The sequence below is a fragment of the Aptenodytes patagonicus genome, chromosome 4, assembly GCF_965638725.1.
Source record: "Aptenodytes patagonicus chromosome 4, bAptPat1.pri.cur, whole genome shotgun sequence".
NCBI classification, from domain to species: domain Eukaryota; kingdom Metazoa; phylum Chordata; class Aves; order Sphenisciformes; family Spheniscidae; genus Aptenodytes; species Aptenodytes patagonicus.
In genome coordinates this window covers 69,099,007-69,116,816 of record NC_134952.1, presented here as the reverse complement: position 1 = coordinate 69,116,816, position 17,810 = coordinate 69,099,007, and the positions used below count along the sequence as shown (strand labels likewise).

The following is a 17,810-nucleotide window of genomic DNA, read 5'->3' as shown; positions in this document are numbered from 1 at the left end:
TGGGATGAATACATAGAGACATTAAGTGTCACAAAGTAAGGATTTAATATGTGACTGCAGTGTGATTATATATGGAATAATTGCATTCAGAATATACAATCGTGATTTAAAACATTCAGTTTTGGTAGCATATAGTTTAGGGAATGGGCAAGCCAATTTCCTGAGAGGTCCTTCAAAAGTAAAAGTAATTTTTAAAAAAATGGTACAAGAAAAAATTAGTGCTATAGAAGTAGATTAGTTTAGAACTCTCTGTAAAATTAACACATTCCGGTCCAGCACAAGAGTCAGCTCTATTTTGTATATGTATGAGCAGTCTCTCTTTGTATTAATGATCATAAGAATCTAAAAACCTAAAGCAGTTATACTGAGTCAGACCTTCCTGTCACCCATGATGATCAATAGCAGACACCTAGGGAAGGGTATAAGGACAGTATAAGCATACAGTAACACTTCACTGGTAGGCTGTCCAAGCCTTCACCAAACTGAGGTGAGAATTGGTACACTTGGGGTAAACGATAGTTATTTCTCCGTGAATTTATCTTTTTGACCCTATGTAATCCTTTGGTATTCATAGCATCTTGAGGCAATGAATCCAGTGATTTAACTTACATTGTGGAGGCTATGCTATGAACTTGCCATTTGATAATTTCCTTCAATATCCCCTAGTTCTTGTATTAAGAGACAGTAAACAATTGCTCTTTGTTTACCTTGCTACTCATGAGTTTAGAGACTCAGATGTCTTTTCCAGGCTGACTAGTCTGTTTACTCATATGCTGTATGAAAGCTGTTCTCTACCACTGATCATCTTTTGCCCTTTTCTGTATTTTCCTGAGTTCTGCTATGCTATTTTCAAGATGGAAGGGATGAGAGAGAGACCAACGTGACCTAGATGCAGCAGCATAATCATGATCTATTTTGTTGTTTGTGCCTCTGTAATAATTCCCAACACTGTATTTGTACCATCAAAACTTAGTTGATTAAAGTCTTTGAAGATGGATCTTGTAAAAAGTCTTCTGGAAATCCAAACAGATTATATCAACGTGACAACCATTGTGAACACGTTCAATGACACTCTCAGAGAACATAATTTTGTGAGCTATAAGTTCCCTTTACAAAAGTCATGTTGATTCTTCTAAATATGTCATGTTTAGTAATGCAGCCATCAATTCTATTCTTCGTTATAGGTTCTACTGGTTTCCTGAATACAGGCTTTAGCTTACTGACCTGCAGTTTCATGCAGAAATCTCCCTCTCTCTTCTCCCCTTCTCCTTGCCCCCCGCCCCTCCTGGAGCATATGTTTGCTATGCATTGTTTCACCTACAGGTAAAAGCTCATATGAGTTTCTTCAGAATACTTAGGTAGATACCATTTTGACCAATGATTTGTTACGGTTTTGTTGGTTTGACCTATAAGCTCTTCCTTGGTTTAAATCAGATCTTTAGAACCACTATCAAGACAGTTTCGTTATGGGAAGCTACTTATGCTCCAATACAGCGGCGTGGATGCAATGGATTTAGCTGATCTGTCTTGATGTGCTTGAAAAAGTATTTATTATTCTTAATCAGGTTGTTCCTCAAATTTTTTTTTTAATAGCAGTATTTTACCCGAATCCTGTGAACTGCCACAATCAAGTTCAGACTTCTTCTCTTGTGGGTTCCCTGATTTCTATTCCAGAGCAGCCATGTACAATACCATAGGAAGTTTGAGCACTGTGTCCCAGCATTACATTTACGCACTCTACCTCGTGTAATTGAAGTGCTCCATTATTAGTGTGTCCGTACCCTCACAACATTCCCAGCTCCCACAATATGTCAGTCATTGTGGCCATACTGTTCAGCCAGTAAGAAAATGACCTTTTTATTATCTTTATGCTATTTATGCACTATTTGTACATTAGATTTGCAGGTTTAGTACAGAGGGACTGTTACTTGGTTAATACAGGTTACCTTTGATTTCACATATGACATCAATTCTCCCTTGACATAACCCATTATATTTTTCTTACGTAGACATCCCACTGTTTCCATTGATTATCTTCCTTCCACCAAATTCTGAATATATCTGTTACGGCAATATCATTGCAGAAAACCAGGTTTTCCAGTTCCCCAACCTCACTGTCTTCTAGCATTCCTGGATAAGCAGTATATTGGTTTGATTTCCTGCTTTTCCATGCTTTGGTACTCTGTTTAGATTATTTGTGTTAAATTTGTGCATTGCCTATCTGGTGATATTATTATATAGTAGCTGTCACCTAAAGACATACATTACTCCTTTTCTTTTAAACTGTTGGTATTAGACATTGTGGTATTTTTATTCAGTGTTCTTAGCGAGAAGTCTATGAAAGTTCATTATTAAGATGGAACTTCACATTACAGCACGTATACTAACAAACTTTATGGGAAATTAAGAAGGAGAAAATAAAGAGTAAGATCTGCACTTTGAATGCCGGTCCATTTCTGCAGCTAGCTCTACTGGAAATGCTTCAGGGTCATCATATGTAATCATGAAATATATAGGCTAGCTTTCCTTCCATATCAAGGCTCCTTCCACCGTAATAGTGTTGCCCTTGCCTAGTTTTCTACTCAGGCCAGCCAAGACCACGTGTAGAAGGAAATTACAAAACTATTCAAATTCTGCCTGCAATCTCCAAATAGAGAGGCTCATCTCTTAAAACAATCAGCTCAGAAATTGTTAACAGTGTCATAGATGGGGCTGTTCTTCCTGCTTGTTACTTATGCTGTCCACCTCATTACAGATTCACAGGCTCACAGAATGGTTGAGGTTGGAAGGGACCTCTGGAGGTCATCTTGTCCAATCCCCCTGCTCAAGCAGGGCTACCTAGAGCCAGTTGCCCAGGACCAGGTCCAGTTAGGTCTTGAATATCTCCAAGGACGGAGACTCCACAACCTCTCTGGACAATCTGCTGCAATACTGTCACCCTCACAGTAAAAAAAATTTTCCTTAGGTTCAGATGTTTTCTTATGTTTCCTTACATGTAGATGTGGCACTTAGGGACACAGTTTAGTGGTGGACTTGGCAGTGTTAGGTTTACAATTGGACTCGATGATCTTAAAGGTCTTTTCCAACCTAAATGATACTATGATTCTATGATTCTATGATTCTTATGTTCAGTTCTTACAAGACTTAGTTTTTCATTGCTTGAAACTTGCATACTAATTGTTTGGGTCAAAATTTTTCATGCTGGTCATCTTCCTTATGCCAAAGATGTGTTTTCTTACAAGAAAATATCAACAATCACTCATTCCCTTCTAAAAACAAGTCTGCAAGTCCTATAGGGCTTTCACCTGAAATGTTCTTGCTCAGATAGTTAGAAGCAGGTACTTAAAAGTAGCATGGTGCGTCTGGGATGCAACTTTTATTGCCTTGTGGAACTCCAAAGCAGGTCAAAGTACAATTACCTGGAAAATCATCAATATAAGTCATTAGTAATGTCTTTGGTTTTAGGGGCCAGAACCCCCAAGACACCATTTCCACTGAATCTCTCACAGATTTCTTTTTTAAATTTTCTTTAAAAATTAAACTTTGCTGCTTTAATTTTTCACTGTTTATTCTTGGGGGGGGTTTCACTGTAACTGCTTTTTAAATTGTTGTATTTGGGGTTCTTAATCACAGATGACACTCAGAGTAATAGGCATCTCACCATGTAAAGGTTTGTTCTTTTATGTTTTCTGTGGACAGTTATATTTGGGAGGATTTGTTCACAACCAGCGAGGTTAAAATCTGTCTGCTTCGTATTTTGCTAAGCGAACGACTGCATTCTTCAAAAAGTAGTATCAATGGTCCAGTCCTATTTGTCATGCCATCCTGTTTCAAGTATATTACAGTATGCACTTGAACATATATATACAATGTTCTCAGCTGCCTCTATACGCTCCACAATTGCTAATGGATTCACATAAACTGTACTTACTTGGGACTTTGCATCTTTGTCCCAAATAACAAAGATATTTCTCCTTGCTTAATTCAATTTATGAAGTGTACTTAGGTGTGTTAAGGGTGTCTGGTTTCTGAATACTGCAAAACCATAAAAGTGTACATTTTTGAAGCTGATTATATATTTTTTCTTTAACTACATCTGTAACTGTAGATGAATAAATTTTCCTTTAAGCTTTCCAAAAGGAATCAGCTTGGGGATGACAAAGCATGGAAAGTTTTGTCTACAAAATGTATTATTGCAGAATCATAGAAGTAAATAAAAATAGGGTTTTGCAAGGGAAGTATGTAATTTTGAAGGTAATTATGTACTCTTTACTCTAGCAAAACTCACACTGAAATGGACTTAACTGCTGTTTTACATGTTAAACTGGATTCTTGGAAGTCAGTGGAAGCTTTGCCTGAGTAAACAGGGTAAGGCTTAAGAGGTGAGGCGATTTCTTCTTTCAGATACTGTCTGAGTGTCTCTCAGAACTGAATTAACCATTTGACCCAAAATTCTGTTCTGAATTATGTGAAAGCAACTCCCAGCCAAATCCACGGGAGTGGTCACATGCACCTGGGAGTGCTGGCTCAGAAAATAGGACCAAGCCTGTTGTGATAATGATCCCCTGATGTATACATTCTCTATGTTTACTGATGTATAAACACTCTACAAATTAACTGAAACAATCAAGTTCAGTATTCCTGCCCCACGACTGAAATACCAGCTGTAGCACAATGACTAGGAGTCTGAGATGACTAATGTGAACCTTTTTGCTGTAGTTCTCTCTTTGCCATCTCCTATGGACTTCCTTCAAAATACATCAGAAGAAATTTCCTGTTACTTTAGCTTTGAACTACTTCAAGCACACACAGAACAAACAATATTCCTACCTGGAACATGACATCAACTTACGCCAAACTCCAAGTAGCACAGGTGTTAGAGGCAAGTGTAGGAGAAAAACAGCAATTATATAGAAAAGCTCCATTTTCAATGGCAGCTGATATTCTTGTTTGTAATGGAAGTTAGAGAATGCTAAAGTTTGTCGAGGTCTAGCAGTGAAATGCTATAGACTCACTTGGATTCACTTCCTCCAGCCATGGTAACCAAGAGCTGAATTTGGCCCATGACTCCTCCAGTACGTTTCTTCTTCTGGGCAATGTGTGTCTAAATACTTTGTAGTTACAAAATATTTTGGTGTGGTTGTAAGTAAATGTAAGTATGGTTTAATGTCTAGCAAAATCAAAGTATACTTGCATTAGAATAAGCAGATCTAATTTATAAAACAATAATTTATAAAACAATATTAGGAATCATATTGCTGGTAAAAGAAAACAATTTCTTAACCAGTGTAAGACACAGAACTGAATTTCTTGTATTTGTAAGAAAACCAAGGAAAAATATTGCTGGGTTCATTCAGAGGCTAGTTTCTATATTGTAGGTATTTTGGAATCCTGTAGTGAAATCTCTTTTTGGGAATTGCACTACTCTTCTGTCCAGCACTCAAAGTTTATTAAAGTTTTGTGGGAAAAAAGCTGTTTGGCAGCATCCCAGTCCATAAGGGTCTGAGAATGATGTGCCAGAAAGACTCAGGAGGCCTAAAAAGCCACTTTAAAATATGGAAAAGCTTTTTTTTTTTTCTTCCAGAGGCCCAGTTCAGGGGGTTTCATGGATTTTTCTAAGCTGCAGCACAAAAGCAAACAATTTGTTACAGGCACCCAAAAAGCCTCTAATATTATCATGTTTAAACTACAGTGCTGCTTTAGAAGGAAAGGTTTTGGTTTTAGGGTTTTTCACGGTTATTGAAAAACTCTTTTTTTTCCCATTAATAGCTGTCTATTTGTAGATATGTAGAAATGTATTTAGTGTGAAGATTATCTTCCAGTCACATTACTGTTTACATGTTGGCAGGGATCAAAGTCTATTTTCATCTTCACAACTCTTCATGTTTCTTTATACCAACATTCCTCAAAAAGTGAAAACTTTGTCATTACGATTTTGTTCATGACGACTGCCTAGTCATATGCATAAGCTGTTACAAATATTTTAGCTGAACATACCCATGCAAGGATAAAAGCAAAATCATGTATATTTTCTGGAAAGAAAAGCCTATTGACTTTTCTTTTTCTCCTTTTTAGCAGTCTTTTCAGCCACTTAACAGACCACATCTCAGAGCACTTGAATTTAAATCACTGTAAAATTCCTTTTAATTAATTTGATTTAAAGTATTAAGACAGGTACTGACTTGGCAGAGATAGCAGTTTTGACAAATCACAGCAGAAATGCATGAGTTTTAGGTATAATAGGTAATATACAGGAAAATTCTCAAAAAATTTCCTCTTCCATTAATACTTGGAGCCCAATTCTGATTTCATGAACATCACAAGGATTTTCTCCCTTTGACTTCTGAAGAAAAAGATCAGGCTCAGCCTATGTTTCTTACCTGGTCATTTTAAGAACTGCCCACAAGCATGGAGAGAAATAGAGAAAGCAAGCAAGGGAGAAGGGGAGGGAGATTCTGTTCATTCTATCGTATCTGACAGATCCCTATTGCTGAACCTAGGACAGATCTAGAAAAAGACAAAGCACTGCACTCCTAAGTATCACACCATCTGATTTTCATCTTCCTGGCCTGCATAATTGAATCCAGAGTTTAGAGTCTTTATACAGTGCATGAAGGAAAGTTTTTGCATTTGGTACACCCACAAAAGTCATCATGTTGGATAGGGAGCAGACTAACATAAGGAGGCACTGACTGAAGAGCGCTCTATCCTAGGTTATAGCCCCAACTCCTACAACTGTTTTTGTACTTATCCAGGACTGAATATTTCTCTATTTTCTGTAAAATTTGACAACAGTTCCCCTTTCTCACCAATGTGCCCTAACTGCAAGACTTAAATGCTGATGGTGAATAGTGAGTATCTTCTTCAGAAAGTGAAATTGAAGATGGGAGAATCCTTCCTATGTTCTGAAAAGTCTGCTGCCTGCTGACTAAAGCACGGTCCAAAGGAGGGGTTGAGTCCTTTCAGACAGACAAGGGAATTGAACCTGGATCTCATCCACATTTCTGTCTGTTCTAAGCACTGAGCTACAGTCTGAAGGGAACCAGATTTTTCCACTGTGGGGCCAGCTGTTGCTGCAGGGTTCTGGCCTACTACGCATTTTCAGAGCTCACCTACTGGATTGAACTCTCCAGGGAGACATGCAGAGGAATGCTTCATTTCTGGACACCTACTGGGCATTAGCCTGAGTTAATTACTAGGCTGCTCAGTCCTATTAAGGCTTAAGTACCTTTGAGAGCATGAATGAGCACTGCTGGAGTACTTTATGCACCTCATAATAAAAAATGCCCTAGCTTCCAATCAAACTTACGTACCTCCAGGGTTACGTGGCAGGTGTGTAAACATTTTTAGGACTGCATTTTTGACCCAGGGCATCTAAATTCCACCTGACTTGAGCATCAGGTGTTTATGTCCTTTTCTGGGCCTCATCCCAGATTAGAATCAACTGCTCAGAAATAATCATAATATCTGCATAATGCTGATTTTCAGAACGATTTATAAATATTAAGTAATTAATCTTCATATTGCCCCTGGACAAATATTTCCATTTTACATATATAAAAAATTGTGATAAATTGCCATAGGCTACAACTGAGTCAGTATCACAATTAGAATGGAGGAATTCCTGGCTCTCAGACTAGAACTCAGTTCATGCCTCTCAGAAGAAAGAAAAGAGAGAAAATCTTACTCTTCAGAAGCCAGAGTTGTTATGCTGACATGTTTTAATTGACCAAGGACTTTTTATTTTAAAGTGGTTTATGTTGCGGGTTTTTTTCCAAAGAATACACAAAACTTTGCAGCGCTACCTTTCAATTCTGGTAGACTATTAGTAACACTGGTAGGTAAATAACTGAGAAAGCATGATCAAAACTTATCTGTAGTAAACCTCAGTTTTTGAGTGGTGTTAGAAGGAATGATTGGAAATACTATATTTAATATTACGCAAGCTTGATGCATGAGTTAGACAAACACTCAAATTAAAGAAAAGGCTTATTAGATCACTTAATCACTACCAGTAACAGCATTGTCTATACCACATAAACATTGAAGTATTTTCGGAATCTTTAACATTTTATGCCGCTGCTATGTTTTTTAAGATGGGAAATCCAGAAGACAAAAAAAAAAAAAAAAGTAGGATGCTTTCTCCCTTCCTTGGTGAAGGAATTCTGTAATTCTGGATGCCTGCAAGAATTGTTGCTGGCTTGAAAGGATTGCCAGCTACCAACCCCTTCGCATCATATTCTTGGCTTGAACAGTTAAAACAGATCCTTCCGTTAAGTTCTCTTGCATGGCTTATCAATCTACGTTTTACATACACAACTTAAGAGTATGTTAGCCACTATAAAGTGGCAAGTGCTGGAAAATCCTAACATATGAAACAATTTCTAGGCTAAAGTATCAAAATTGACAAAAACTTGTATTACTGAAATGACAAATTGCAAACTTTAACAGCCATGCTTCAAATGTTTCCATCGTAACAATTTTCAGAACTCTGCATCTTGATAAACGTACATTGTTTTACAACCAGTAATTCAGTATATCAGTTTAAATCCACAAATCTTAGTTGAGCACTGTTTGATACATGTTTACATTTACAACAAGCAACAGAAGACCAAGAGCACAAGTACTTTGTTATAGAACACATTTAATTTTTTTTGTGTAAAGATGCTGCATGTATTGCACATACGATATGCACATAAGGTCTTACCACAGAGACCACACCTTGCAACAATACACATAATTTCCAGCAATAGAAGTTCTAATGTTAGATATTCAATAAATTGAATATGGTCATGGCTGTGACACTCCTTTAGTAAACTCTCACTTCCAGTATGCCTGCTAAGGATATTTGCATGATAGGAAAATTTTCCTATCATTCAAATACCCATTCCTTTCCTTACAAAAACCTATATTTTGTACTTCTTTTCTGAAATCTCCAAATGAGAATACTAGGGTTTTATGTTTACATCACACTTGAGAACTTTGAAACTTCAGTCTCTTCAATACCAGGGCTTCAATTTTAGGCCGACAGCACATCCTAGTGGTTACTCACACTAGTCTATGGTACTTGGTTTACACAATACCTCAGTCATAGCTGCATAAATACTCCTCCGGTATCCTTCAGTGCATGCACTTTTCTTTTTTCCCTTTATGGAACAACTAAGAATGAAGTTGGGATTTTGGAAGGAAGTGTCAATTAATAAAACTGAGATAATTCAGGGACATGGGAGATTTTAAAATTGGTTCCATACATCTTTTAAGCAAAAACATGCTTCTGAATATGTATCATTTCAGCTTTTTTTAGGTAGAACATACAATGAACAGTAGTGCAGTTTGTCCTTTTGTTTTCATTTTCCAATAGGAAAAAACATCTCTGTTTTTACTTCAGTTTCATCTGGGCAGCTTTACCTGGGAAATATGAGTAAAGGGCTATACACGTTACTAAGTACTTAGCTAGTCAATAAAACTATAAATTCAGTCATCAAAAATGCATCTATTACAGCATTTTAATGCGTTTTTTTGCCAGTCAAGTATGCAGCAAAACCAGATAGCTGTCTGTTGAAGCAGGCAGCGATCAAGAGAAAATGGAAATAAAATGCTGCTTAATTATGTTAAAACAACATTTTGTAACAGCCCCATTTAGAGATTTTTAAATGACTTCTTATGTGGAGGGCTGTGAAATATGGGATGCCTATACGGAAAATCTTGAAGATATTTTTCCCCAGGTAAGTTCACAATTTTGCATAGCTGCAAAACCTTTCAGCATATTTCTCACTCTCTGATATTATCATATTTATAATGTATATCTTCTCAGTAGGAAATATCAGGTAACATGTTTGTCTCTTAAAGGAACAGACCTGTAAATGGAGTACTGTAATCCTGACAGGCTGTATAGGCTGAATTGCTGGTGAAAGGGCTGGAAGGAACGTCCTATGAGGAGCAGTTAAGGACTTCGGGTTTGTCTAGTTTGGAGAAAAGGAGGCTGAGGGGCGACGTCATCACTCTCTACAGCTTCCTGAGGAGGGGAAGTGGAGAGGGAGGTGCTGATCTCTTCTCCCTGGTATCCAGTGATAGGACGTGTGGGAATGCTTCAAAGCTGCACCAGGGTAGGTTTAGACTGGACATTGGGAAGCATTTCTCTACCGAGAGGGTGGTCAAACACTGCAACAGGCTTCCTAGAGAGGTGGTTGACACCCCAAGCCTGTCAGCATTTAACAGGCATTTGGACAATGCCCTTAATAACATGCTTTAACTTTTGGTCAGCCCTGAATTGGTCAGGCAGTTGGACTAGATGATCGTTGTAGGTCCCTTCCAACTGAAATAGTCTAGTCTAGTCTAGTCTATATTACCATTTGCCTGCTAAACACCTGCTTCTTGCTGTGGCAGTATTAATCAGAAGGAAGCACACTTTCGCAGCAGAAGCTGATACCATGAAGGAGGGAAGGTGGTGATCATGGAGTGGACCCTTCCGTCTTGTTCTTCCGTCATATTTGGGTTCACATATTTCTTTCCCCTTCTTGAATCAGTTTCAGTTATTCTAGGGTAATTTTAGTGCCTGATATATTTTTGGTATTTTGTTCATGGTTAAAATGTTTAAAATCATATTATATGGGAGAAACATTTTCTGCTACTAATATATGGGTTTTCCAAAGGCTCAAAAATCAGAACTCAGTTAAAAAGATCCCCGGTTTTTAGTTTAGCTTCATGGTCTTCTGCTGCCTGACTCACGTTCAATATGTTACTGGCAATGCTATGTCTCAATTTGGCTGAGATGAAAACTTGCCCAGAAATAGTCCCTGTGCCCCACCTACGGGCGAGTCCATTCTTCCCTATAATGCTCCCTATTAGGGACCTGAGGAACATATGCAGGTCCCACATATTCTCTCCTAAGAAGGGGAGTGAAAGAAGAGAGAGGTTCCAGCAGCCGAAACTCTGTTAGCAATCCCAGATGGGTAAGTATACCGGGTTTTAAAGCTGTAGCTGCAAGGTAAGAGATGACAGAGCGTTTTTTTGATCACAGTTCACAAACATTTTCTGAATGAGCACTGACAGTGGCTGTAACAGCAGGTACAACCTAAGCAACAGTACTGCCTGCTTCTCTACCAGGCCAGATCATTTCCTGGAATAACTAACATACCAGAGTTCGGGAATCCTTGTTGTAACCAAAACCTCAACAGTAACAAAGGGAGGTCTCAGTAAAAATCTGCTAACTTCTCAATAGAAAGGCATATAACAGGTAAAGGAGAAAAGATGATTTGCAGGGAATGCTATTTACTATAAATTAATACATTTTTATGCTTAATGAAAAAAGTTGTGGTTGGAAGGGACCTCTGGTCATGGTCCACATGACAGTTTTCTTTCTTCACAGGTGATGAGGTACTGGAGTGATTTGTTCATATGATCTTTGTCAGAGTTGAAAAATTTTGTCGTGCAGAAGGTGTTGAGCAGCACCTTTGCCACCATATTATGCCACCATATTATTCTGGCATATATTTTATTCCTATGAATGCCATGATCAGAATGGTTGAGGTTGGAAGGGACCTCTGGAGGTCATCTTGTCCAACCCCCCTGCTCAAGCAGGGCTACCTAGAGCCGGCTGCCCGGGACCATGTCCAGTTAGGTCTTGAGTATCTCCAAGGATGGAGACTCCACAATCTCTCTGGGCAACCTGTTCCAGTGCTCGGTCACTCTCACATTAAGTAAGTGCTTCCTTAACAAATCATACCAAATAGTCCTCTTTGTTACAGAAAACACCCCAAAAGTTTGTGAATCTTAATTTGTCCTTCATCTGGAGCATGGACTTTTAGCAAAGAGGTATACTGGCTCAGTTAAAACTGAATCTAAATGCTGTTTGTTCTTTACTGCAAGTCATATCTGATAAAATTTTGGAAAGGTTTTTGTATTACAGAATTCTACAGGGAGATCCTTCCTTTGAGAACCAAGTGGCAAGAAGACTTTGTAATAATCTTGCTGAACTTCCAAACATTTGGCATGCATTCCTTCCATTCTTTCACAGAAATGACAGATGTGCCCTTCTGAGGAGTTGTGTATGAGGGTTATTTACACTTGATTATTTCATGTTCACTAGTTCCTTTTACACAGCACCTATCGTTACATTGCTTAATATATTTTGAGGCATCATACATAAAATAAATCAGTAAAACTCTATCAGTGCTTTGCCAAGCGAAGACAGATGTCCATTAACTCCATTCACTGCAACAGGAGCTCCTCTTTTAAAATGCCGAACAGCCTAGTGATAGTAGGTAGCTAACAAGTCCCCCGCCAGCTAACATGCAAAAATCTGAGTGACCATGAAAACAAAGAAGCCGCATCTTAAGTTACCACCCAAACTGCTGGTTACAGATGCTTCTGGATCCAAACAACAGCCACTCCCTTCAATGATCATCCACAAAAGAAACAAGGAAGTAATCAGAATGTGATGGCAGCATTTCCATAACAAAGATCAATTTCTCAGAACTGATGACAGCCCTGTGACAGAAAATTGATGCTGGAAAGAAAAAAAGAAATTAAATTGAGTTTTTAACTCTCATTAAGTTTTAATAAAATGAAATAAAAACGCACTAGAAAGGTTGCCAGTGTGAGTAAGCACCAGAGTGGAGTGTGAACTAATCAGCTGTATGCTATTGGATGCGCACCTCAAAGAGCTGACAGTAATACCACCATAATACGAGAGGGGAAATCTGTGATTTTCACTGTATGAGAATTTGAGTTTAATCCTTACTTGTCCACCCCTCAGTGAAATTCTGATCAGGCAAGATGGACAGCCTAGTTATCACTAAGGGTCTGCACTTGCATAATACAAAGAAGGAAAAATGAGGAAACCTATGAAACTAATGGCATATAAATAAAAATATAATTCATGAATAATACATACCACATAGTTTTCCAACTGCAATTATAAAATAGTCTATTTTCTTTGCCATTTTAATTTAGTAAATTATTTATAGGGTTCCATATACTAAGGAATAATCCCAGTTTATTATGTTTTGACATAACTCTCTTTTAAATAAATTTGAAATTCATGAGAGCAGAATGTACATAATGATTGACATCAACAATAATTCACATCAGTCTTTCCAGTAGTGGAGAATGATGCTAGTACAGCTGTTATCTCCAAGTTCTGGGGAGTAGCTTTGTTACTCTTTTCTCTAATATTAGAAGCCTTAATAGTTAGTGAAGATGACCTCTGTCGGTTTGGTTTTTAGCAGTATTTTACATGTAGCCTCTTGCTGAAGACAAGGAAGCTTGTGTGTGTTCTGGAGATAGAATTAGTCCTGCACAGTGGTGCTAGTTCACTGACAACCCATACAACACTTGGGAAAGCGATCCCTTCTCTTATGTGTCAATTATGACTTTTTCACTGCACAATACTTTGAAAAGTTATAAATTCATGAACATGAATCTATGTGTGAGGATGAGATTTCATACAGTTGTTTCCTGTGTTACTGAAACATGACTAAGGAACAAGAATATTTATAACTATCAGTTCACAAGAATGCTACACTTTGAGGGCCATATTCTTATTACTTCATATTCATTTCTGTTATAAAATCATTTTGGTCTATGAAGTTATTTTAGAAGAATTGGTTCTTGACAATGGAAGCTTGGCACAACAAAGACAGAACATGCCCTCAGTTCTCTTAAAAGACGAGTAGTGAAAAAGGGCATTTCCTAACAAAAGATTTCCTAACAAAATACTAGAACCTCACAGATCAGAACAGTTCCTCTTCTGATCAAAACCCAGAATCATTACTGGGACATGAAGTGGAAGATTTCCAATAAGAACCTTAAATGGTGGAGATCACTGAAACTAATCTATTTCAGTGCTTAAGTATACACAATTCCTCTTGCCACAGTTTCAGCACACTTGTGCTATCTACATCAAAAATAACAGAACATAATTCTTATCTTCTTAAGAATATTATTAAAGATAAATACTTACACATTTATCATGTGTCCTTTGAGTCTTCTTTAAACACAATTATTTCAGTCTTTCCTGAAAGTGTCTGCATTTTTAACCTCTGATCATGCTGGTTGCTTCTCAGCAGACACTTTTTTTTTTTTTTTTTTTTTTTTTACACATCATGCACAATTTTCCAGTTAAGCCCATACCAATGCTAAGTAGAACAGAATGATTGTTTCACCTCTGCTATGAAAGATATTTTTATTTACATATTCTAGTATAGTGCTGGCATTTTCCAAAGTTGTTTGAGCATTACTTGCCCACGTATTTTGACTTGAATTTGTGGAAAACCTGCTTTCCCTCTGGACTGTTAAAATACCCTAAAGCCTCGGATTTGTGGTAAAAAAGCAATCTACTTTTAATTTGTTTTGTAGAAAAACTTTCTGAAAGTATTCAAAACAACCTACTTGCAGAAATGCATTTCTTTGACCTTTTTTCGGGTTTTACTTACATATTTACAATATGGTTTTCCATAACAACTGCCACTGGAAAAGGGTATCCAATTTAATAACTTCATTACCTTTCTTGCATAGATTCAGACTAGTATATCAATCCCCTAGGGCATCACAGGAAATCAAAGACAGAAAGGTTGAAAAAATTTATTAGGGTTTCTAGTCCAACGTTATTCTAATGAAATATTAATTAAAACCAACCTACAGCAACTGGCCAGTGCGTATACTTGTGATAAGCAGTATGAGTAAAGTGAGGTTCCTTTCCTTCAGGAGGGTAGAGATAAGCATTAGTTTGGCTGTTTCCCCTTTAGCAGCCTTCACAAAACTTAAAGGAATGTATTTTGGAGTTTGGGACTTTGACCCTTGACTCAGATTTGGCTGAAACTTGCCAAAAGATTCAAGTTCACTAGAGGGGGAGGTCAGGCCAGCAACCATATGACACAACTGTGTTAAGCTTTGCTTTCTAAGAAATCTAACTACAAAGAGACCAGACTTGTTCTGGCAAAGATGCCTACTTTAGAACCTGAGGCATGCACACAAAACACCAGTAGACAGAAAAAGACCGGATAAGCTTAAAAGAATGATTTTAAGTCTGTGAAGTGTTTAAGTTCTCCCCAAGGATTTTTTTAGGCCAGTAAGTGCTGAAGAAACCCTAAGTCTTACAAATTATGCAAGAACTTGTATCAAAAACATCACTAAGAAGCCAGCTCTCAGCTTGATATTCTCAGGGAAGTAAAAAAAAAAAAAACCAAACCAAAAAACCAAACCAGTGCTTGGCCTTCAAGAACTAAAGTACAGGGGGAATTAAAAAAATTCCTGAACTTTAAAAAAATATTGTGTTTATTCATTAATGATGTAAAATGTTTTCTATTATTTTGGATATGTTAATTACGCATAAGTTACCATCATAGTTATTTCTAGTACTTATGCATTTGTGTTGTCTGCTTTTCTGGAAATGTTGGAAGCATTTGGGTTTGTGTCTGTTACATGTTTGAGAAAAGTATTTATATTTACATACTTCTTTTTATTATTGACTGAGCTTGGTAGCTTCTAATTGACCTACTTCTTGTACCATCTTGCCAAGAATGGGTTATGTACAAAGAACAAAGGTGAACAGGAACGGCACCTTCATACTGATTTGGTAATACAATACAGGAATGTAGTATTCCAGCTCAAAACAGTATAGGAAGAACCGTTCTTTAGTGCCAGTATCAGCGAATGAGATTCTGTTCACAAGTCTGCCATAACCTTGAGCAAATCACTTACCTCTGCTGAATTTTTATTATATCTGTAACACAGGGATGATCTTTCAGATCCCTTAAAATGTTTCTTATCCTTAAACTTTAAAATGAAATTTATAGTTAATTCACTGACTGGTAGAAAATGGTAGAAATGGCAATTGGGGTATCAGACTTTTTACTTCAGGTGGTCAGGGCTGTTGCTGAGATGAGTGATTCAGACCACTCTTCTAAGCTCTAGATAATGGTGGGAAAGGGAAATACTAGACTAAATAAAATAGATGATATCCAGGTGGAAAAGGACAGACCTCATAACTCGCCCTCACTTGTAGAGGAACCAACCAGTTACTGAGGATATCAATAATACCTTAGGTTGCTTTGCCTCCTAAGACATTGGATGGAGAGGAAAATTTAACAGCCCATTATCACAATCTCAATTTCTGGCTAAGCCAGCATAGTTCAACTGTTGACTTGCGGGCTGAGTTCAGCCTCATTGACGTTTCCTTGGAGGAGACAGGGAAGAGTTGCTTCGGCAGTTCATAGTAGCCAAACAACTGAACACTTCCTTCCGAGATGAGCTGCTGCCTCATCCACGCATGTAGCTCTGTGAACTATTAGATGCCACGCTGATGCAGCACGTGAAGGGCAAAAGAGATCTCACAAACAGGAATCTGGCCTCACACTGCTGATTATGTCAACTCTGGGATAAGCAGTCTGACAAGTTTTGGGGTTTTGCAATTTACTGAGTAGGAAATTTCCTTTCACCATGCATACATCCAGTGAAAATGTTTTCAGTCATTTCCACAATGCAGAGACAGCAACTATTAAAAAACCACACGTAGCTTCATTATTTGATTAAAGGTCTGCACCACTGATAACTTAATAGTGGAAAACCTGGACAAACAATTGCAATGCAGAAAAAAAAAAGAAAAAAAAAGTCAGGAATTTAGCTAGAGACAGAAAAAAGAGAGAGACCCCAGTCACTGTTCCTTAGTACCTCTTACTCCATGTGGTTTCTTCCAGCATACGCTTCTCAGTCTCGCCTCAAACAAAAACCTGCATCTGCCTCCTTCCAAGAATTTACAGGTGCAGTTCCTTGGATATTTGGCAGAGTATCACCAGTGGTCCTAATTTAGTTCAGCACCTGAGGTCTTGTGTTTTGTCAGTGACTGCTACGGAGTTAACTGGCATTTTAGCACTTTTTACAAGGCACTTCTAAAGCAAAAAAATAAGCGTCCAATGAATACTTGAAATTTAACACAAATTTTGCATTATTCATATGTCCACTGGAGTCTTCACGTCACAACCTGTCATCCATTCTTGGAATCGTTAAGTACCTCTCACACCAGATTGCTCGCTCTGTCCCGCTCTCAGGTGAGTGTCCATAGAGGCGTTTTAGACAGGACTCTGTTTACAGAGGCTTTGTCCAGCTGTGAAGTTATAGTAGTTGTCTCCGTCAGCTTCAATTCCTGCAATTGCTGCCTGTCCGCACGCTTCCTAACATACATGTCGTTAGCTCCAGCTCTCCCTAGCGTCCATAGGGTCGGCGTGAGCCCGTGCTTCCGCGCTCCTCTGCTGCCACACGCATCCGCTACCCGCGCAGGCGGCAAGCACGCTACGGTACCTCAGGAAAGGCCACCTGCTTCTTCCCTCAACGGCTCGTTACTTAATTACTTTTGCCGGGAAAGAGGGGGGCGTGGGGGAGGCTCTCCTCCCTCCGCCGTCAGCAAGGCACGGCGCGGGAAGCGCCACCTAGCTGAAGGGCACCGGCCGCGCGACTAACGGCGGGGCGCGCGCGGAGCCGTCACCGCAGCCGAAATAACGGTCCCCCCCGCCGCCAGGCAGGCAGGCCGGCAGGCCGGCCGGCGCACGCTGCGCGAGCCCGAGCCCGAGCCCGAGCCCGAGCCCGAGCCCACGTGCCCTCCCGCCCCGCGGCAACCGCCAACCCCTCCTCCGCGCGGGAGAGACCGTTGCGGGGGGGGGGGGGGGGGGGGGGGGGGGGGGGGGGCGGCGTAAGGGTGGGGCAGGCGGAAGAGACCACCCTTCCGGGGAGGGCAGGGCCACTCCGTTACCGGCCATTGTCGCAGGCGCTAGTCGCGCTCTCAGCGGCCCGCGGTGGGCGGGGCAGCCGCGATA

The 17,810-nt window shown here is 39.1% G+C and overlaps 1 long non-coding RNA gene across 1 annotated transcript; it reads right to left on the bottom strand.

Annotated features, from left to right (window-relative positions):
• Window positions 1-8,627: 8,627 nt before the first annotated feature.
• Window positions 8,628-17,451, bottom strand: LOC143159767 (uncharacterized). The gene is made up of 2 exons (XR_012995220.1): window positions 16,042-17,451; window positions 8,628-12,508 (listed from the first exon to the last, which is right to left on the bottom strand). It is a non-coding gene; the product is annotated as an uncharacterized LOC143159767 (long non-coding RNA).
• Between the last annotated feature and the right edge of the window lie 359 nt (window positions 17,452-17,810).